We start from the raw sequence: 24200 nt of genomic DNA, 5'->3' as shown, positions 1-24200 counted from the left end.
GGGTCTTGGACCACATTTGGGTTCCAAAACCAAACTAAACCTAACAGACAGAACAGAAAGGATTCTGAACACAACGAATAAGACATATTAACAATTCCACACCATCTAAGCAGGGCTCTCAGACTTTTGGATCCCGTATAGCAGTGAATTAAGAATTGCTTGCCGTTAATGGCTTGCACTTCAAAGCGACACATCAAAGCCATGTTGGCTCATTTGCTGATCATTTCAGAAATATCTTATTTAAGACAAGACACCACAGGTGAAAAGGGTTGAAATTTTACCATACTTCCCTAGTTGATTAATCCAATTATCCATAAAGCCAAAAAATCATGTTAAAATGTGTTTCAAATATGATACAACAGGCTTTTGAGGAACGTCTATTTGTCCATTACTGCATTTTATGTCTTGTCCCCGACAATAATAACTACAGAGGTTTGATCATAAAACTAAGCATTTAAATCTCATCTTACTAAGACGGTATTATTGGGAGATAAAGAGTGACAACTGATATTTTTATACATTGCTTGTAAAAAGTGTTGCCAAGTCCATGGTTTTCCCACAAAATTCGGCTACATTTACACTTTTGCTGCAGGTTGTTTTGTAGTCTGTGGGTTGAAGCGAAACCCTGACATTTTTTAACACCCCGAATGTGATTTTTGAACAGTTTTGACCGTGATTGGGCTAGTTTTGTTGTGCAGACCTGGCAACCCTGTCTATAAGTAGTCTGTTATACTGTAATAAAGATCTTGTTGATTTAGAGTAAAAAACTAAAATCTAAAAACTGAAAAGTTTTTCATAAAGACGATAACATTGTCAAAATGTTCCTTGTTCACACAAATCTGCAAAAAACAATTAAAAACGCTGTGTTATTCATGCCAGGCCAGTAGTTTGGCAATGTCACTTTATAAAGAAATACTAAGCGCCTATAGACTGAAAACATAATACGCATTGAGACAGTGTAAGTGATTTCACCAAGTGCAACATGTTCCTGGATCAACATCTTGATTGATTTTGGATCAACATTTCAATCAACCAATCAGATTTGGGGGACAAGTTTACAGTTTATGCCAAGTTTGGGCTTACAACAAGGGCTATAACAGTGTTATTCATTTCCCTTTGATTTTAAGGATAAATAGGGTTAGGTTCAGGGGTAGGGATAGAGTTATAGGACTAAATTTTCAGACAAGGATCAACAAATTTTGTTGATCCAGGAATATGTCTGTCTTGGCAAAAATCATGGTGAATGCATATAAATGATCATGGCTTTGTTTTAAAAAAGCTTGGACTTTGAAACCTATTTTCAAGAGTTTGCGCTTTCAGGCCTGTGAAAATGAATGGCCAAAACGCATAAAAAGTTTTCAGTTTTTAGTTGAAACATTGTCGTGTAAACACTCACTTACATTACAAGCTATCAGAATTTCATCTTACTATTTGACAATTTAAATATTAACAACTGCTTCAAATTGCATATTTTTGCTCAGTTTGGGCCAATAAAATTGAGGGGTTTTAGTATGAACTCAATACTCTCTTATTCTTTGAGCCATGAAAGCCTGATGTATCAAATATGATTAAAAAAAATAAATATAAACTACTGAGGTTTGATTAAAAAACATTTAAGCATTTAAATCTCATCTTATTAAGACAGTATAATTGGGAGATAAAGAGTGTCAACTGATATTTTTATGCATTGCATGTAAGCAGTTGTCACAGACACGCCAGGCTCCACCTCACCACAGTACCCACGCACTCAATCACCAGCTTATTAATCACCGCCACCTGCACCTCATTCACTCTGCAATCACCAGCACTACAAAGCCACCACTCTCACACACACTCACTGTCCGGTCTCGTTTGCACTACGCCATGTATATGCTTACCTTAAGGACTCCCCTTCAACATACTTACCTGCTCCAGCGATCTCCTTCATCTCCTTCGTCTCCTGGTCCCTTCGTGTGCTTACCCTTCTGTGTGTGTGAGTGTCTCCAACGTCTCCCTCCATCTCAGCTCAACTCCTGGATCCACAAACCACACAAGGACAGTATTACTTTATATTCATCTCTCAAGAACCTGATAACAGCCATTATCACTCTGTGTTCCACATATTGTTCCAATAAACTCACCTGGATTGCTTTTATCTCTGCCTCCGTGTCTATATCATAACAGAAGACCGGACCATAACTAACGGCATGAGTACAAACGATCCATTCCAGGAACTCGTGGACGTGCTGCGTCGAGCACTCACACCACAGCCCTCAACATCGTCATCCCACAACACGGCTGTCTCCGCACCCACCAGCACCACTCCTTCACCTGCATTCACCGCCAGTCCCATGGCCAAACCGGCGCCCTACTCTGGATCGGCGGAGGAATGCAGCGGATTTCTTCTCCAATGTGAGCTGGTCCTGGAGATGCAGCCGCACCTCTACACCACAGACACGGCTAAAATAGCGTTCATTATTTCACAACTGCAAGGGAAGGCTCTGCAATGGGCAGATTCGTTGTGGACCCAGACCCAGAAAGGCCCAGTCGTCCAATCCTATTCGGCGTTCGTCTCCCACTTCCGGGAAGTATTCGGGAAACCTCTGACTGATTCCTCGACTGGTGAGAAACTTTATAATCTAAAGCAAAGAAACCTATCTGTTAACGAATATGCCTTGCAGTTTCGAACGCTAGCCGCCACCAGCGGATGGAACGAGCAAGCCCTCATCACCACGTTCCGTCAGGGGCTGGAACCCTCCGTGCGGCTGCATCTCGCTGCATACGAGGACTCCATGGGATTAGAACGCTTCATCCAACTCGCCATCCGCGTGGGGTCCCGTATGCAGTCGTGCATTCAAGAACACCAGGGCCAGTCATCCACCACTAACCTCCTCCGTCGGTCCGAACCCGTCAGCTCCCCAGAACCAGCCAACGAACCCATGCAAATTGATCACTCTCGTCTCACCCCTAACGAAAGACAAAGAAGGCTGGCCCTGAATCTCTGTCTCTATTGCGGAACAATGGGGCATAATCTCTCCACATGCCCAATCCGTCCTCCTCGACCCGTGGTGAGTGCAATATTTCCCTCCATTCAGAAAATGAAACCACTCACTACAACTGTAACCCTTACTGCTGCGAACAACTCTCTGCCAGTGGGGGCGCGCCTTGATTCAGGGTCAGCCGGAAACTTCATCTCAGGCACCCTCTGTAGACAACTCAACCTTAAGATCTCTCCTTCACCGACGAGCTATCAAATCCACTCCTTCACGGGCAAACCCCTAAGCCGCAGACACATCCGTCACTGCGTGGGTCCACTACAACTCAGCATCGGTATCCTGCACACTGAACACATCCATTTGCTGGTTCTGGAGGAATCCACCGCTGACGTGGTTCTAGGGCGCCCGTGGCTGGAACAACACAACCCCAACATCTCCTGGCGCACGGGCGAAGTCCTGAAGTGGGGCGATCACTGCTTCCCAGACTGCTTCCCAGCGCTTCCTGTTCCAAAACCTCCACTCTCCAAGTCTCTTCTCGTGAATGCCACGTCCATCGAGAGCCCTGTTGAGAAGCGCTCCGTGGATGTTCCCCCTGACTACGCCCCCTTCAGCGACGTCTTCTGCCCGCAACGCCTCCAAGCTTCCTCCACACCGGCCATGGGACTGCGCCATCGATCTGCTGCCGGGTGAACCAGTGCCCAGGGGACGCATATACCCCCTGTCCATACCGGAGGAGAAGGCCATGGAGGAATACATCAAGGAGGCACTCGAACAAGGTTACATCCGCCCGTCTACTTCCCCTGCTGCTTCAAGCTTCTTCTTCGTGGCAAAGAAGGACGGAGGCTTGAGGCCATGCATCGATTACCGTGCACTCAACAAGATCACCATCAAGTTCCGATATCCACTTCCCCTCGTCCCAGCGGCCCTGGAACATCTCCGCGGTGCCACTGTGTTCACCAAGTTGGACCTCCGCAGCGCGTATAACCTCATCCGGATACGTGAGGGGGACGAGTGGAAGACCGCCTTCGTCACGCCCACTGGACACTACGAGTACCTCGTGATGCCGTATGGCCTGGTCAACGCCCCCTCCGTATTCCAGGATTTCATCCACGAGGTGCTCCGGGAGTTTCTCCATAAGTCCGTTCTGGTTTATATAGATGACATCCTCATCTACTCCCGGAGCTTGGCCGAACATCGCCACCACGTTGCGGAGGTCCTCCAGCGCTTACGGCAGTTCCATCTCTTCCTCAAGGCTGAAAAATGCTCATTCCACCAACCCTCCGTCCAGTTCCTGGGGTACGTGATTGATCACAGTGGCATCCGGATGGACGAGGGGAAGGTCTCCGCCATACAGTCCTGGCCCAACTCCTACCACCATCAAAGAACTCCAAAGATTCCTAGGTTTCTCCAATTTCTATCGCCGGTTCATCAAAAACTACAGCACAATCGTCAGTCCACTCACCAACCTCCTCCGTCACCAGCCCAAGTCTCTGTCCTGGTCTCCATTAGCCACCGACGCCTTTGAGACCCTGAAGAAGAGCCTTCACCACCGCTCCCCTCCTCGTCCACCCTAACCCGGACCTCCCGTTCATAGTAGAGGTGGACGCATCTACCACCGGAGTGGGAGCGGTCCTTTCACAGCAGCAGGGGACACCAAGTAGACTCCATCCATGCGCCTTCTTCTCCCGCAAGCTCAACCCGGCGGAGGTCAACTACGACATCGGTGACCGCGAACTCCTGGCCGTCAAGCTTGCCCTTGAGGAGTGGAGGCATTGGTTGGAGGGAGCTACTCACCCATTTCAAGTCCTCACTGATCACAAGAACCTCGAATATCTGAAGGCCGCAAAGAGACTCAACCCTCGCCAAGCTCGCTGGGCTATGTTCTTCTCTAGATTCAACTTCTCCATCTCCTACCGTCCTGGTTCTAAGAATACGAAGGCTGATGCCTTATCTCGCCTCTATACTCCTGAGGAAAAGCCCGAAAAACCTGATACTATTCTGCCGGAGTCCATCTTCGTGAGCCCCATCCAGTGGTCCGAAGAAACCATTCCCTCCGCCAATGCCTCCACACGCACTCCGCCGGGTTGCCCACCGGGCTTGCAGTACATCACACGGGCACGTCGCACTCCACTCCTGCACAACGTTCACTCTTCACTTGGCACTGGTCACCCGGGGGTCAAGGAGACCCTCTCGTTGCTCAAACAACGCTTCTGGTGGCCCAACATGGCCAACGACGTCAGGAGGTACGTGCAGGGCTGCAGGGAGTGTGCCATCTCCAAGAGCCCACGCCATCTTCCCACCGGCAAGCTCTTCCTCTGCCCGTTCCTGAGAGACCCTGGTCACACCTGGGAGTGGACTTCGTCACCGATCTCCCCGAGTCTGACGGTCACACATGCATCCTGGTGGTGGTGGACCGCTTCTCAAAGTCCTGCCGTCTGATACCCCTGGAGGGTCTACCTACCGCCATGGCCACCGCAGAACTAATGTTTAATCATGTTTTTCGCTATTATGGATTACCTGAAGACATCGTCTCCGACAGAGGACCCCAGTTTGTCTCACACGTCTGGAAAGCCTTCTTCTCCCTCCTGGGTGTGACCGTCAGCCTATCGTCTGGATACCATCCTCAGTCGAACGGGCAGACGGAACGGAAGATCCAGGAGATCGGCCGCTTCCTGCGTACCTTCTGTCACGGCCACCAGAACTCCTGGAACCAGTACCTGGGTTGGGCCGAGTACGCACAAAACTCTCTCCGCCAAGCCTCAACGGGACTAACACCCTTCCAGTGCGTACTCGGCTACCAACCCCCGATGTTCCCCTGGGACGGGGAACCCTCCAACGTTCCGGCAGTCGACTACTGGTTCCGGGAGAGCGAGAGGGTGTGGGACTCAGCTCACCACCAGCTGCAGAGGGCCCTGCGCAGACGCAAGATGGCAGCCGACCTTCGACGCTCCGAGGCTCCTGTCTACCAGCCGGGGCAGAAGGTCTGGCTGTCCACCCGGGACATCAGGATGCGTCTGCCCTGCAAAAAGCTGAGTCCCCGCTTCATTGGCCCGTTCACCATCCTTCGGCAGATCAACCCCGTCACCTATCGTCTCCAACTCCCGGCACAGTATAGTAGAATCCATCCTACATTTCACGTGTCTCTACTCAAACCTCACCACCCTTCTGTTGTTCCCTCCACAGAGCCTGACGTGGCAGCCGCCGAGCCCCCCTTCCACTTCTCCTAGAGGACGGCACAGCCTACGTGGTCCACGAGATCTTGGATTCCCGGCGCCGTGGTGGTAAACTCGAGTACCTCGTGGACTGGGAGGACTATGGTCCCGAAGAACGCTCATGGGTTCCCAGGAATGATATCCTTGATCCTCTTCTGTTACAGAACTTCCATACCAACCATCCAGACAGACCTGCCCCGCGACCCAGGGGAAGACCACCACGACGTCGGGGTCCGCGGCCCTCAGGAGCGGGCCGTGGGAGGGGGGGTACTGTCACAGACACGCCAGGCTCCACCTCACCACAGTACCCACGCACTCAATCACCAGCTTATTAATCACCGCCACCTGCACCTCATTCACTCTGCAATCACCAGCACTACAAAGCCACCACTCTCACACACACTCACTGTCCGGTCTCGTTTGCACTACGCCATGTATATGCTTACCTTAAGGACTCCCCTTCAACATACTTACCTGCTCCAGCGATCTCCTTCATCTCCTTCGTCTCCTGGTCCCTTCGTGTGCTTACCCTTCTGTGTGTGTGAGTGTCTCCAACGTCTCCCTCCATCTCAGCTCAACTCCTGGATCCACAAACCACACAAGGACAGTATTACTTTATATTCATCTCTCAAGAACCTGATAACAGCCATTATCACTCTGTGTTCCACATATTGTTCCAATAAACTCACCTGGATTGCTTTTATCTCTGCCTCCGTGTCTATATCATAACAGCAGTGTTTTATAATTTTTAATCCCCCAAATGTGATTTATACCAGGTTTGACTGTGATTGGTCTAGTTTTGATTAACAATTGGGCTGGTTTTGTTGACAATAATTGTATTGTTTTAAAAAGGCTTGGGTCTGAAAACGCAAACTCTTGAAAATGGCTTTCAAAGGCCATGTAAATGAATGGCTCATAAAAAGTTTTCATTTGTCAACTGGCATGTAAACACCCACTTACATTACAAGCTATCAGAATTTAATCTTACTGTTTGACACTTTAAATATTAACAACTGCACCTAATTGCATATTTTGGCTCAGTATGGGGCAATGAAATGGAGGTGTTTGAGTATGAACTCAATATTCTCTTATTCTTTGAGCCATAAAAGCCTGATGTATCAAATATGTTTAACAAACACCAATGCATTATTTCATATGCATTGTATTTGAAATCTACACACACAAAAAGAAACATTGAAAGGGATAGTTCACCCAAAAATGAAATTTTGATGTTTATCTGCTTACCCCAAGGGCATCCAAGATGTAGTTGACTTTGTTTCTTCAGTAGAAAACAAATGATGATTTTTAACTCCAACCGTTGCTGTCTGTCAGCCATATAATGCATGTCAATGGGAACGTCACATTGACACGAAATGATCAGTTTGTGCGAGAAACCGAACAGTATTTATATAATTTTTACCTCTAAAACACCACTATGTCCAACTGCGTTCAGCATCAAAAAACGCGTTCTGATGACGGAAGTGGTGTCTCGCGCTTTGCATCAATGAGTGCGAGACATCACTTCCATTGTCAGAGCGCGTTCAGACCTCACTAACCGGATGTGGAGGGCAGTTGGACTTTTTACTCTTATAGATGGAGTTCCCATTGACACGCATTATATGGCTGACAGACCGCAACAGTTGGAGTTAAAAATCATCATTTGTGTTCTACTGAAGAAACAAAGTCACCTACATCTTGGATGCCCTGGGGGTAAGCAGATAAACATCAAATTTTCATTTTTTGGTGAACTATCCCTTTAACATATATTTTAGATTTATTTTAGTTTTTCCCCCAACTAGCCTGAAATAAGACATGTTAGAGTAGCAAATTTGAGCAGTGCATGAAAAAATAACCATCTTGCCTGTTGTTTCTTGCCTTAACACATCTTCAGTATAAGAGAGTGAGAATTAGCTTTAGCATGCTGTAGGTGCAAACATCTAACCTCTAATCGGTTTGGTGCTTTCAAATGAGAAAAGTGAAAAAAGGAAAAAAAAAAACCCCTTAATGACTAAACGTAATGATTCGCTGATGTGAGGAATCTGCCATTAAACACCTACACGCTGCTTGCTGTTGTGAGACGGGTTTCATTTTCTCTTATTTACACTCTCGATCTGGTAATTGAGAGAGACACAGAGTGCACCAGGGTCAAGGATGTGTTTTTTTCCATCTCTCCGGTGTGGTGAGGAGAGACAAACATCCGGTGTTGCATTGAAGAGGTAATCACCTTTATCCGTTCTGCCACATAACCCTCTTCACGTTATTGATAAACAGCCAGTGCTCATTACCTCTCACCGGAGGTTCCTTTCCGTCCGCTCTGCCTGATGAAACAAGGGACACCTTAAACACAGAGACCTACTTTCTTGTATTTGGGCTCGAATGTCTCTTTAACTTAATCTGGGCTGTCAGAAAGGGAGCTCTTGTTTGGCTAAAGACAGAGAGGGATCTATCCGAGCTTTTTTGGGGCTGGGTGCGGCGCGGGTCAGAGCAAATGTGGATTTGTGCTGGCCGGCCCTGATGAAAACAAGATAAACCCTGCAGGAAGAGCCTCCTCCACAGACAGATGGAGAGAACAATCACTCAGCTCAGCTCTTGTGTAGCAGGAATGCTTTTTCATTAGTCTTTGGGAATAAAGCTCTCACAATACCGTGTTGTGATATTAATTTCTCGCACCAAAGCCTCATTCTAATGTTCCATAAGAATTTGCTTTAAAATAAATGATTCTAAGAATGAAAAACATCTCAATCAATTCAGACTGTGTGTAAATATCCTATTAATATATAAACAAATGCAAATGAATAAATGCTAACTTTCATTTTTTGTGTCAAAAAACCCATATAGTTAAACAGGTTCAGTAATCTCTGCACTTTATTTTGTAAGTATGACAAAACACAAGCCATCTCACCCTTTTACCACCTCTGAAGTAATGTGACAAATGGTGCCACATCCATCTCATTTTCCCTGTCAGTGATTGCTCGTGTCTTTAAGCCCTGGAGTGTGTTTGATAAGAATTTGATTACTGTTTCTTCTTGCAGAAATTGAACACTGATGGCTATGGGCACCAAAAATTCCTTATCTGGGATTCTGGCTGTGGTCGTGTGCCTATTTCAATTCCCCAAAGCAATGGATCCTGGAAACGTTACTTAAAAAACAATCAAAAATAGATAACATTAATTTGTACAAGCATGTTCAGGGGAGAAAAGGAATGATACCCTTGAAATGAGATATTTGCCCTCAAAATGTAATGATGTTTCGTGTGCAAATTGCATTTTATCGCATTTTCATTTTCACTTTTGAGTCCAGGGGAATGAGAAAAGACCGTAACTAACATTTTTTTTTTTCTTTTGACATTGACCCAACAATAAATATAACTCATTATTAAAGACAGAACCACTTGCATAAAATATCTATTCGTGACCCTGGCCACAAAACCAGTCATAAGGGTCAATTTTTTTAAATTGAGATATATACATCATCTGAAAGCTGAATAAATACGCTTTCCATTGATTTATGGTTTGTTAGGATAGGAAAATATTTTGCCGAGATACAACTATTTGAAAATCTGGAATCTGAGGGTGCAAAAAAATCAAAATATTGAGAAAATCACATTTAAAGTTGTCCCAATGAAGTCCTTAGCAACGCATATCCACTCACAAAAATATTTTTTTTATATATTCACAATAGGATATTTGCTAAATATCTTCATGGAACATGATCTTTACTTAATATAGTAATATCCATGCGACTTAAGACTGGTTTTGTGGTCCAGGGTTACATATATGACATATTTCAATGTTGAAAACAGTTGTGCTGCTTAATATTTTGGTGGAAACCGTGATACACTACAATTCAAAAGTTTGAGGTAAGTAATTGTTTTTTTGTTTTTTAAATGGATACTTTTATTCAGCAAGGACACATTAAATTGATCAAATATGACAGTATGACATTTATAATGTTACAAAAGATTTATATTTCAAATAAATGCTGTTCTTTTAAACTTTCAATTAAAAAATTCCACAAAAAACAAAAAAAAACAAAAAAAAAAACAGCACAACTGTTTTAATATTGATATTAATAAGCAGCAAATCCCGAGCAGCATATTAGAATGATTTCTGAAGATCATGTGACATTGAAGTAATGATGCTGAAAATTCAGCTTTGACAAAAAATATAAAGATTTTACTGTATTTTTTTGATCAAATAACCACAGCCTTGGTGAGAATAAAATACTCTGCTGTGAACGCTGCTGTGAACATGTAAGATATGCTGCTGCATAAATAGACAAACATAAATCCTGTAGCAGATCTAGGCAGGTGGAGCTGGGGAGGTGGAGGGTTTCAGTCCAGCACACTGCAGGACCAGCTTAAAGCAAACACTGAACCAGACTATTTAAATGTCGAGGAAGCAATCTCATTGGCTGCAGGATCAGCAGAGGCTGATCAGCTTGTGCCATGCAGTAATGATATCAGTGATTTTAGCATGCGCCCTCTAGAGTTTCATGACTGAACTACACACAAACAAAGTCTTACCATCTTGTAGCTTCTGGAAACTTAAAGAAGTTTGTAAACTTGATTTTGCACTTGAGAGGTTTGTCATCCATAACAACTCAAAATAGGATAGCTGGAGTATCAGGACAGCTTGTCTCTATTAGAAAAACACTCAGTTAGATCGTGCCTTCTGGGGAGAGGGGATGTGGAGCTCAGTGGTAATAGGTTTGGACACAGTTGTGTGCACAGTACCAAACTCCACAGGCTGTGCTTATCATGGCTGAGGAGATTTGGTTTTGTAGGACACATACGTCCGCGGTTCAGGAGAAGGTTTTTCAGAAGTTTGCTTGTCACACAATGTGAAAGATTACAAGTGCCGAAAAATTTTCCTACACACCACCTGTAGGTTCAAGCCTGGAGGGTTTTATGGGTTCAAATTCAGGCTGAGAACTGAGCAACCATTATAAAATAACAATAAAGTGACAAATTTAAGACAAAACAGAAGACTAATTACATTATTCCACATAACTTATATTTAACTGATGCTCCAGATTGTGACTGCATTTTAAAATATATTAACTTATTCAAACATACATTCACAACGCAATGCATACATGCAATAATTTGATTTATTTTTCTGTATAAAAATTCTAGATTTTTATATTAGTAAAAAATACTGAGGTGGTACAACTTTCATCATATAATCAATAAAGAAAAATAAAAGAATGAAATTCCTTAAAGGATAAACATTTGAGTAATTTATTGGCATATTGTTAATCATAATTTTAAACAGTTTAGTTAAAATATTATGAACATTTGAAAAACATTTGTCATATGGTGCAGAAAAAAACAACAACACAAAACAGGAAATGATATCATTTATAGATGCAAACATAAATTTCATATGTTTAATATCACATGACATGATTTTCCCTTTTTATAACAAATTAAGGTTATAAAATGCTTGTAAAATATCATGTGCATGTGACTCCCAAAATCAATGATACTTATGAATCAATAATTCATGATATTTGGGGGGAAAATTCAAATTTTTGTGTTAATTTTGTGTTAAAAATGGTATAATAGTATATAAACCTAAATACAAATATTACATTTCTAATGATTTAGTGAATGATTTTCAAATAATTTGTAAGTTTTAGTTAACTACATCAGATATCATGTTCTAAAACAAAACTTTATTAATATTAGTTAATTAAATGTTAATAACATGTTAAATGCACATTAATTACAACGTTTACTAATATATTATTCAATTAAAAATCAAACAGCACCTACATCCCCACAAGTAGTTTGGGAGGGTTTCAAGAAAAAACCTCTGCTCTCAGCACATTCAGTTGTCAGACATGAATGGAACTTAAAATGGGACTGGCTTCTGTGGTCAGATGAAACTAAAAAAAAAAGAGCTTTTTGGCAGCAAACCCACCAGATGGGTTTGGTGCACACATGGATAAAAAGTATCCCATGCCCACAGTTAAATATACTGCTGGATCTTTAATGTTGTGGGCCTATTTTTCTGCTGGAGGTCATCATGGATATTTTGTTCAGATACATGGTGTCAAGGATTCTATCAAATACTAACAGATAAAAAAATCAAAACCTGACCGCTTCTGCTAGAAATCCAATAATGGGCCGTGGTTAGATCTTCCATCAGGACAATGATCCAAAACAAACATAAAAATCAACACAAAAATGTGTCATTGATCACAAAATTAAGCTTCTGTGTGAACTGAAGAGAAGAAGCACCAACATGGAGCTGAAATCTGAAGGATCTGGAGAGATTCAGCATGAAGGAATGGTCTCTGATCTCTTCTCAGGTGTTCACTAAACTCATCAGGCATTATAGGTGAAGACTCAGAGCTGTTATCTTGGCAAAAGGAGGTTGCAAAAAGTATTGAATAAAAGAGTGCCAATAATTGTGGCCAACGTGTTTTGGAGAAAAAACATTTATTTCATAATATGATTTTTCTCCCAATTTCAATTCTTTTCCTTCAATGAAAGGTTAAAATTTTTGCTAATTTTTTTAATTAAAGATCAAAAGGATAAACAATGCAGATTTTTCATCTTTGATCATATTTATCAAGGGTGCCAATCATTTTGACCACAGCTGTATATATATACACATATCGTTTTTACGGCATAACATCTCATTATTATGAGAAAAGATGCCATTTAATGGCATATCTCGTTATAATGACATAATTTAGTGGAAAAAATATTATGTATGTGGCAGCAATGCAACAATGCAAGATTTTTTATTTATTTTTTTTTACAAGTGATGCATGCAAATCTATTGTACGAGACTTTACTATAGCATAATACTTATTTAGTGCATTAAATTAGTTAGTGCATTAACTAATGCTAACAAATGGGAGTGTTTCTGATTTTTCTTTATCTTTTATAGTCTTATTTGTGACCCTGGACCACAAAATAAGGGTCAGTTTTTTTTTTTAAATTGAGATTTATACATCATATGAAAGCTGAATAAATAAGCTTTCACCTTTGTCCAAAGTTGTCCAAATGAAGTCCTTACCAATGCATATCCACTCACAAAAATACATTTGATATATTTACAGTAGGAAATTTACAAAATATGGAACATGATCTTTAGTTAATATCCTAATGATTTTTGGCATAAAATAATTTTGACCCATACAATGTATTGTTGGCTATTTCTACAAATATACCGTGCGACTTATGACTGGTTTTGTGGTCCAGGGTCACATTGACCCTTACTATCTTAATCTCTTGCAAATAGTAAAAACACGTTTTAAGTTTTCAGTTCCCTTTTAGTCGGTCACGTTCGACGTACGTCAGTAGTGACCGACGAATTGATAGCCCAAGTCGTCGGTCACTACTGACGTACGTCTCCGTTCCCTCCTTCAGGGAACGAGGGTTACATACGTAACCGAGACGTTCCCTTTCAGTCGGTCACGTTCGACGTACGTCAGTAGTGACCGACGAATTGGGATATCAATTCGTCGGTCACTACTGACGTACGTCTCCGTTCCCTCCTTCAGGGAACGAGGGTTACATACGTAACCGAGACGTTTTATAGAGCTTTCTGTCTATTTTTTTTTTTTTTTATTCATGTAGTTCAGCACGACTTCGTTACTTTTAATTTTCATCCACTTTCATAAATTCATCTGAGTGTGTCCAATCAAAAGCATGCATGCTTGTTTACTTGTTGCAACATGTTGTGGATTTTAGTCAGAATGCATGTGGGCATATCTCTCAGGACAAAGGAGTTTTTTTTTTTCCTTCTAAAAAAGTTTGTTTTTGCTGGGAGCAATCCCTGCTGATGCTCAGTGGGGCTGAGGTTTTTGAACCAGAAAGAACAAAGACCCAAAAAAGGCTGCTCTTGACAAGGAGAGGGAAACAAGGAGCGAGGGAGCGCGAGGGGCCGCACGCTATACTTGGACATGAAAAAGAAGCTGTGCAGATGAGAGGATATCGCTATAATTTGACATTTGCAGTCGGAGATGAGGTTCAATTTAGAGAGGGTTCTTGAGAATCGCAAATTGCACTGCCTCCTTTGGATGAGCTCCCTTGCTCTTTCCAATCCTCTTCCAATCGCTTATTGCTTGCCTCCGGAAAGGCTGGCTTTGGTTTTTCCTCAGCTGGGGATGTTGCGCACTATCTCTTGCAGTCCACACGGCCCTAATGGAAAGCTTTGCCGATGTTATCTAATTCTAGTATAGAGACGGCTACTTTATCCTCGATACAGCGAAGAAATGCGGCCATTCCGCAGACCTGAATTCTCTCTAGGTTTTTTACATTCACCAAATGTAATTGTGATATAATGGGGATTAGAAACTTTCATCTGTTCGCCTCTCCGTTTCGTAATCTGTTTGTTAGCGTGTTTCAACGCAGCCCTGGTAAGACATTAGTAATTAGTGGATGTGGCCGCTGGAGATCCTAGAACAATATTTGATCTCTCTCTCTGCTTTACCTCATCTGCAAACAACCTGGCTACGATAAGCACGTCTCGGTGGGAAAATTGGAGAGTTGTTATCGGAGCAAACAAACGAAACAAAAAAATTCAGGACAATATTGGCAGCGGCGTCAGTTGCTCTCATATGTAATGATGACTGTAAGGCAGATAAGAAGTAATATAGTGAGAATCATGAATGCATTGAAAATAAGACCTTTCTTATTTAAATACTTAAATCACAACAGCACTTTCCAAAACACCCGTTTGTCGGTGTGCATACATTTTATTACATGGTTGCACAATAACAGAGAACTGATAAATAGCCAATATTACATTAAACATTCTATACTGTTTATATAAAACATAAAACATTAAAAACTTAAATAAATTGTTTTCAATGCTACAAGTGAATTTGTCCATTGCACTATAATGTATGTATGAATACTAATTTTGACTTTTGCTAAATATTATGTGGTAAAACTTTACAATAAGGTCCCATAATTTAATGTTAGTTAATGCATTAACTAGCAATGAGCAATACATTTGTTACAGAATTCATTAATCTCTTGTTAGTTAAAGGGATAATTCACCCAAAAGAGAAAATTATCCAATGATTTACTCACCCTCGATCCATAGGTGTTTATGACTATCTTGTTTCAGATGAACACAATCATAGATATTTTTAAAAACAACCTTGCTCCTCCAAGATTTATAATGGTTGTGAATGGGGGGGTGGGGGGGGGACATTTTGAAGCAAAAATAAAATGCATCCATACATAATAAAAGTAGGTTAATAAAGGCCCTTTGAAACAAAGTGATGCATTTTTTTAAAGAAAAATATCTATATTTAAAAGTTCATAAATTCAATTAGCTTTCGGTGGACGACCGTACGCATACTTGCGCAACTCAACTTGCGCCAAATGAGTAACGTGACGTATGCAACAAACTCAAGCTCCTCTTCTCTTATATCAAAATCCTCTGATTTCTATTTAAATTTTCTCATTTTAGACTTTTAATTCATGACCAGTGTTTTGTTTTGCTCTATCCTCTGCACTTCCGCGTTTGCCATTGCATTGGGTCAGGGGTTACTCTTCTGCTGCAAATCGAGGCATATGGTCGTCTGTCAGAAGCTATTTATTATAGTTAATAAAGTTTAAATATGGTTATTTTTCTCACAAAAAACAAAAACAAAAAAAACATCGCTTCACTTCAGAAGGCCTTTATTAACCCACTGGAGCCATATGGAGTAACTTATGGATTTTCTTGGGCTTCAAAATGTGGCCCACCATTCACAACCATTTTAAAGCTTGGAGGAGCAAAGATATTTTTAAATATATCTCTGATTGTGTTCATCTGAACGAAGAGTCATATACACCTAAGATGGCTTGAGGGTGAGTAAATCATGGGATAATTTTCACTTTTGGATGAACTAAACTATCCCTTTAATAAATATACAACTGTTCATTGTTACTTCATGTCAGCTCAGGTCCATTAAATAATACTGCGTTTGATGAGAGGGCATGAACAACTAAATCAATCAACAATATCAACTGATACCAATGAATAATAATAAAAAATGTCTAATATTGGCAGATAAATGATATTGTACCGATCATCCTGTATCATGCATCCTGAATTTTGCAACAAGCATAAATGTTAGATGACCTTTTTATTCAGACAAATCAGCTTTTTGTTGTTAACTAAAACTGAAACTATTAAGTCATCATGAAATCATAATTGACCATTTACTTTGTAAGCGCACATTACTAGTCTTGTGGTGAACGAAAATTTGTTTGTATTGGTAATCTTTAATAGAAATCTGAAAATTTGCTTCCACTCTGGAATGGCATTCCTTCACTGATAACATCTGGGACTTAGGTTGAATATCCTTAACCACTCCCCTCCAAACATCAGTGAGCGAGGCATGGAGAGGAAGTGTGCTACAATAAAAACCTGCACTGTAAAACTCAATAAGTTCAGAATACTCAAAACATTTGAGGAAACTTATTACCTCAAAACGTTTAAGTTAACTAACTTATTTTTTTTAAGTTAGTAGAACTTAATTTTTTTGTGACAAGTGGGGCGGGGCCGAGAGCCATGGAAGTGGAGCAATGCTAGTGTGGTGCACAGGTGTCTCTCATTAACAATCACATCACTGGCATTCCTTCGCTCCCACAGTTCTCAGCCTCGCCCTACTCAAGTACATATAGTTAATTTACATAAACATCACATTCAAATCTTGGTTAAATGTTAGTTAGCAAAAAACACATGCTATTATAATTATCAAAGAGACTGTCAATATATACTTGCATGTATATAATCAAACAACATACAGTATATGTGGTCTTAAAAGTTTTGCAGCCCATCCTCAACCTAACCACACGGTCTACTCTTCACCACAATGGTAACCCTACAAAACTAACATAACAGAACCCCCTGTCAATCCCAACATAACACAACATTAAACACTAACTTATGTCTCCCTATGTCAATCTTATGCAAAAACACACAAAATAACACTTTATTTCAACATTTATACAGTCTGATGCAAAGCATGCTGGGAATTAGAAATCTGCTGCAACTAAAACAGTTTAGTTTACTTGAAATATGTCAGTGCTGTGAACTCAAAAGTAAAAGAAAGTTTTAAATACTCATAACTGTTAATTTAACTGAACTAATTTGTTTAATTTAAGTTTGTCCTACTCAAACGAATTAAGTATTTTGAGCATTAGGGTTTACAGTGTGCCCTTTTTTCAATATTCTGTTTCACTTGGAAATACATCACAACACAGAAGTAAAGTCGGTTGCAACCTTTGGTTCACTGAGACTTTAAAATAAAGCGGAAAGGAAATAAAATATAATTTTTAGATGAAAAACTTCAACTCAAATGAAGATTAGAAATCTTGCCTTGGCAACTAACTGAAATAAGTAGATGTTTAAGTAGTAAAACTAAAGCTGAAAAAGAAAAAAAAAAGAAATATAAAAAACTAATAAGACATATAAACTGACTAATAAGCACTGACTAATAAGCACATAATAAACTGACTAAAACTTAAACTAAAATGAAAATGTTAAATATAAAAATAAAAGCTGATGCAAAATATTAATACCATAATATTATAGAAATAATGCAAAAACAAGACTAGGTTCTTCCAAATTTGCAATGCTGCATCCAATTCTGGATTAGACAGTTGAGTATACAGTGCATAGTATAAAGGCATACTGTTAAGTGTATCATTTGGCACACAACTACTGTTTCTCTAATAATTAATAAAAAGAGAAAAAAACACTAAAAAGCCTATTTACAGTACACATGCATATCTTCTTATAGGTAAGCATTATAGCTTTGCTAAAAAGAACTGGCCAGGTCCTCATAACCAAGCTGTCTTCTTCAGTTTGCAGTAGAGATATATGGCCTAATGCTAAACAAGCTAAACATGACGAGACAGCAGCAAACAAGACCATTTCAGCTCAGGTTCCACCACAGAAACAGAATAAGCAAAAAATCAACAAACGCCTCAACTATACAATCAAATCATTGTTTGACATTAGTAGCTGTTGACAGAAAAATAAGTTGAAAAGTATATTTACAATACATTTATGCATGTGGCAGATACTGTTTTCCAGACTACAGAGTGCTCAAAGTATAGATATTATCAGTATGTTTGTTCTCTGGGAATGAATGGATCCTATGACATTGGCAATGTCTTATCGGTCGAGTTACAGGAGACGGTTAGCATTTATGGCTGAAAGAACGTGATTTGATGCATTTCACCATGCACCATGCATGTGTAATCTGCTAACTTTAGTGAGTTAGCTTAGCATAGGAGGCTAGTTGTTTGTTTTGTTGTTTGTAATGAAATATTTTTGGATATTTTGACAAGAGCTCTGTAAGATATGAAATCTAAGAGTCCTAAAAAAAGATATTACACCCAAAATAAAGAAATGTAAAGATCTACAAAACAAGATTAGCATGAGTTTCCATGTTGGCCTACACTGGTTTATGCTAGTTAGTTTTAGTCAAACTAGCTTAGGTTAGTTTTTCTTTTTACAAACAAGCTCCCAAACAAGACTGTGCACAGTTACTTCTGTAGTTACTCCTCTCTATAACTACACACTGTAAATTTTAGCATCTTCCGCATCTTAATAATGTGCAACAGTCAGATTCCGGAAGTAAAAACATGAATTTTCTCCACAGGGAAATAGATTTTTAACAATAACTTATAAATAAAGTCAGCCCTCTGAGCTACATGGTTATTAAATGATGGTATTTGCTTCTGTTGAAGCCATCAGTTTGCATTATATCAACTCATTTTTTAAATTATCATGTTTAACAGTGGAGTTTGTGGTGAAAAACTACATTACCAATGATGTTGTACAAAAAAATTCCACCAATCAAAGTCAAAACAAGCAATATGCGCCAAAAGACTCTGCCCCCTCGATTGAAGCACTGCGAATGACAGGGAGACATGCTGGTCTCCCTACATCTTTTTAATTCTATTGTGCTGTTATTTTGGTTCTTTCTATCATTAAGGCCATTAAGTGCTTGTACATTTGTATTTTTATCAGATTTTTGCTTCAAATCAAACTTTGTAATGTTGTGATTCTCATCATAGCTGGTTTGTTTGGTTCTTGGCTTAAAAACGCTTTAACCAAGACTTTAAATGGGGGGGAAAAAAATACTTCTGCGCTGAAAAAAGTGTGCAGGCACTAAATTAACTCTTTATCATGTTGAACAAATTAAAGTGGTTAGTATGCACTATCCATGACTTGAAAACCAATTTTTAACGTCTATAGGTCTATTGTGCTTATTCCACAGTTTTGGGTCTCCATTTCTGAAGTAAACAAATTACAGCAGTCATAGCGCTCAATCTCAGTACATCATGCGCTGGAGATCTGCAAACCTTGCAAACACCCTCATATACTGACACTCTCCAAATGTTGAAGCAGTACATTATCTGCCGGACTCCAACCAAGGCTAAAGTGAAAAGATGGCAGCAGGATACAGATATAAAAGCAGTGTCAGAAAAGGAACTAAGGATTGAAAACCAAAGAGAAAGAAACCTGACAGTCTGGAGGCTCTGGGGAGCAGCATGTCGCCTGAATCTGCTGCCAATACTTGGAAAAAAGTGTCAGTATCTTCATCCTTTGACAGCTGTCTCATATCTGACTGACGGGTGGCCCAAAACAAGCAGTAGCACAGATAACACAAAAAGAGATGAAATTTACGGAGATCTCTTTACCCTGAGCGTCAAATTCCTAATCTTACTTGGATAGCGATGGCATTTGCTTTTTGCCTTAGCTTACATTTTTTTCTTACCCGCTTGCTACGTTCTACAAAAGGCCTGTGGAAAACAAAGGCTGCATTTGAAATCTCACAAACCACTTTCTGGCTCAGATTCAGAATAGTGTAGAGCAAAAGATTCCCTTGTGACAAAAACCTCAGCACAAGCATACAGCTGTATAAAGCCTGATAATACAACTCTTTCTAATGCCCAAAGGTGACTTAAGTTTTGACGCAAACACTAGCTTATGCATAAAGCTGAACACATAGCCTTTCAAAGTATACAATACTTCATCTGATAGCATTCACAAACATAAGTGTTTGACACATGCGCACTAGAAAGTTTCCTTCCTGTCAAGTGCCTTCGCTATTTCTCTCCAGAAGTTGAGAGCGATAAAATGTCTTCATTCAATGTACTCATTTAAACAGTGGTGTATAAAGTACTCGCAAACCATACTTGAGTAAAAGTATAGATATCTTACCAGAAAATGACTTTGGTAGAAGTTAAAGTTGCTGTTTAGAATGTTACTTGAGTAAAAGTTTTAAAGTATTTGATATTTTTTGTACTTAAGTACGAAAAGTATATATTTTTTTTATATTAAACGTACTTAAGTATTGAAAGTAAAAGTACAAGTAAATGTAAAATACAAAAGGAGCAAAACATATTATTAAGTTTGAGCAGCAAGGTTGTGTTCATTTTGTTTCTCTAAATAAAAAAAAAAAGGCTAAATGTTTATTGTAATTTTTATACATAAAAAATACTAATATATTAATTATACATTGATCGTTCATGTTAATTCATAATGCATTATAACTAATGTAAGAGACAACTTTAAAATGTTAAAATGTAAATGTTGAAATTATAAATGAACAATACTTTTATTAACCTTATTTAATGTTACAAATGTACTCTTATTGTAAAATGTTACTATTTCATATAAATCCAAACAGTCATGCTTAAAAATGACCATCTTTACACACAAAGGCATAGCATGGGTCCATTATATGTATACTTTCACACATTATATGGCTGTATTTTAGAAAAATCGATGATTATCTAATCAAAATATGTGTTACAGTGCCGATAAAAACTGAAATTGAATAGGCTACATTTCTGATTTGTTATGCTTCTGTCACTGTATGATGAGAATACAGTTTAAATATGCAACTTCGCCAGATAATGAATGCATAACAGCAAACAAATAGATATAAACTAATGCAAATGAATGGTAACAATCGTGGCATACAGTTTTTTTTTGTTTTTTTTTTCACACTTGAGGTACTGCTAATGTTAGCATCCTCTGTGCCTCGACGGCAAACATACTGTTCTCCACTAATGCAGCATCTATTCAACAAACTAATTACTTTATAATGATATGAAAACATGTACTGTAGTGTACACTGTATAACATACCGTTTCTTTGTCCATTTTAAATCGTTTTTGAAGTGACCCGCTCAGTGCAGCACGCAGCCTCACATCACGTGTCAAAACAAACTCTACGAGGCATCAGTGATAGTTTTTATTTCGCCTCTAGAGGCCGCTCTCGTAATGTCTCATAATCTATGCTCGTAATGACAGCGCACTTCTCAGCCGCTCCAGCAATGGACGCAACCCGGAAAATGAAATCAACCGCGGTTGTGCGAGCACTTGTTTGCACATGCTTGCTTGCAGTCTGTGTTCTTCCAACTTTATTTTGTAGTAAGTAACGAAAATACTTTGGGAAAATGTATCGGAGTAAAAGTATACATTTTATTTAGGAAATGTAGTGGAGTAACTGTAAAAGTTGACAGAAATATAAAAACTCAAGTAAAGTACAGATTCTCCCCAAAAATACTTAAGTACTGTAACGAAGTATTATTACTTCGTTACATTACACCACTGCATTTAAACTAGAGTTGTGTGGATTTTATTACCCCCCCACAGAAGCGCTCAACGCGGACATCAACTGTTCACTGTAAACCCTAATGCTCAAAATACTTAATTGGATTAAGTAGGACAAACTTAAATTAAACAAATTAGTTCAGTTAAATTAACTGTTATAAGTATTTAGATCTTTTTCTTTTGAGTTTACAGCACTGACATTTTCAACATAGGCTCATTGAAAAAACATACCTGTGTCAACATTTTTGCAAAAACGCAAAATACGTAACAATATGTCCATATCACTGCAGTTTCTAGCAGAAATGAACACTAGACGCAGTAAAACAGCAAGCACTTTTAATAATTTTTGCATCTTGCACAATATTATGTTATGACCTCAAAACACTTTTTACCATAGTGCATGATTTGTAAACATATATTCTGGAGTTTGCATCACTAAACCAGCTCCAGATATTCAGTTTTACTTGCAATGCGAAGAGCTTGGGTACGAGTCCTGTGAAAGATGAGTCACGGTAAAAGAGCTCAAAGACAGGTTCAAAAACAAGCAAAAATGCCATGGTTACAATTGGGTTTTATGTAACTTTTTGCTTTTGTTAACACTATTGGGGTAGGTTTAGGGTTTAGTGTAGGTGTACGTTATTAAACATGATGGAGCATTAAGCTTTTAGCGTGACTCATCGGACATTTCAATTCTGAACTGCGGTGATACATATAAACTCCAAAGTTTGACATATTCATGTTCATCTGTCCTGAAAAAAAAAAAAAAAAAACTAAACATGCCACTCAATGGAGATTTCACTTTAAAACTGTCGTGAAACGTGCACGACGCAATGTATTTTGTGTTTTGCAGAAATGTTGACACAGGTATGTTTTTCCAACGAGCCTGGGCTGGACATATTTAAAGTAAACAGAACAGTTTAATTGTTTTGAGTTGTATGAACTAATTTCTTTTAATTTAGACTATCTTAAATTTAAACAGGGCTGGGATTTTTCATTTCCCGGCTTTGCCCATATTAAGTGTGCAGTTTTTGTTCAAGATTAGTCTTCAGTAGTTTACTTGCGTTAAAATATTTGAACTTTGCTGGCTAGAATGTTCAGTGAAACCATGAAGCTCCTACTGTATTTATGAAATAGTTAGTCAATATTACGACTTGATCAAGTCAAAACAAGATTGCTTCAAAACAAGGGAGCAAAACCCAAAAGCTCAGGAATCATTGGCTAAAGCATTCAAAACCTATACATAAATAAATCCAAATAGAGCACAGAATAAATCCAAATAGACTAAAAGGAATGAAACATGACCAGCCAGACAGATTGATTAGACAGAGAGAGTGAAAACACAAAATACCAGAAAAACAAGAAATGTAAAAACAAAGACCGGACAGATGTTTCCAGATCCTGACAGGAAACTAAATTCTGCAATAAACCAAAACAAACAATGCCATTTGTATTTTTTTTAAGCAATTTAAAGCATACCTAAAATATTGTGTACATTTGTTAGGTACCATGTACATATATAAGTACATGGTACCTAACAAATTGCAATAAAATGAGCTTAGGCTTTACATTACCAGACTTAAAATATTTCTTACTCTGTGTTCGAATATGGCCAGAAGTCATCTTAGGATACTCTTGTGGAACAAAGCTTCCACTTTGTTCAAACGGCCTGGAGAAAACAAATGCTGCATTTGAAATATCACATGTCTCTCTCTCACAAATCTTTGCGCTTTATGGCTCAGATTCAAAACAGAAGTACAAAAGATTCCCTTGTGACAGAAATCTCAGCACAAGCATACAGCTGTATGAAGTAAAAAATTCTTGCGACAAAGGCTTGAGCAACCCAAGGCATGGAGAATACGGAATTAAATTGCATGAACTTTGTACTCGCAAACAGCTTCTAATTTCAGCCGTGCACTTGATGTGACCTACGCAACATTTTGCAATCTTGTTCCCTTTGTGAGTTAGTGATGATGGCATTGTGCTGGGAAGTTTGGAGCCTATCATCGACTAAGGCCTGGTCTGTGGCAATCACTGGGCGGCAGGGTTTAACAGAGCTCAGTGGTGATTGGAGCCCCCTAAGAGATTAAACCACAGTCTTTACATAATGAACAGTTTAATGATGGAATTACAGAGGCACTTAATGGCATCGTAAATACCGTCATCGCCCATGCCGACTATCCCGAAAACGTATTAACCAACCGTAATTGGGGCATTAAATAATGGTCAGTTTACAAAGCTCATTTATACAATAATGTTACCTGGGAAATCCTCAGAAATGGTTAATTATTGACATTATAACAACCTGTAGTGCATTTAGAGTGATTCTGGGAGTCACATAAAATGGCATTTCTAATGGACATGCCAGCCTCCCTCAATGTGGCCAACACAGCAGCTAAAGTGCTTAAAAAAGCA

At 39.5% G+C, this 24200-nt stretch overlaps 1 long non-coding RNA gene across 1 annotated transcript in view; it reads right to left on the bottom strand.

Annotated features, from left to right (window-relative positions):
• Nucleotides 1-23547, bottom strand: part of LOC137029748 (uncharacterized) — a 35303-nt gene extending 11756 nt beyond the window's left edge. The window contains exon 1 of the long non-coding RNA XR_010896322.1: nucleotides 23381-23547. This is a non-coding gene — a long non-coding RNA (uncharacterized lncRNA). The remainder of the gene's footprint in view (nucleotides 1-23380) is intronic.
• Nucleotides 23548-24200: the final 653 nt, after the last annotated feature.

This window comes from Chanodichthys erythropterus, chromosome 10 (assembly GCF_024489055.1).
Source record: "Chanodichthys erythropterus isolate Z2021 chromosome 10, ASM2448905v1, whole genome shotgun sequence".
Taxonomy (NCBI): Eukaryota; Metazoa; Chordata; class Actinopteri; order Cypriniformes; family Xenocyprididae; genus Chanodichthys; species Chanodichthys erythropterus.
The sequence above is the reverse complement of the archived record's forward strand: the minus strand, read 5'-3'. Positions and strand labels throughout refer to the sequence as shown.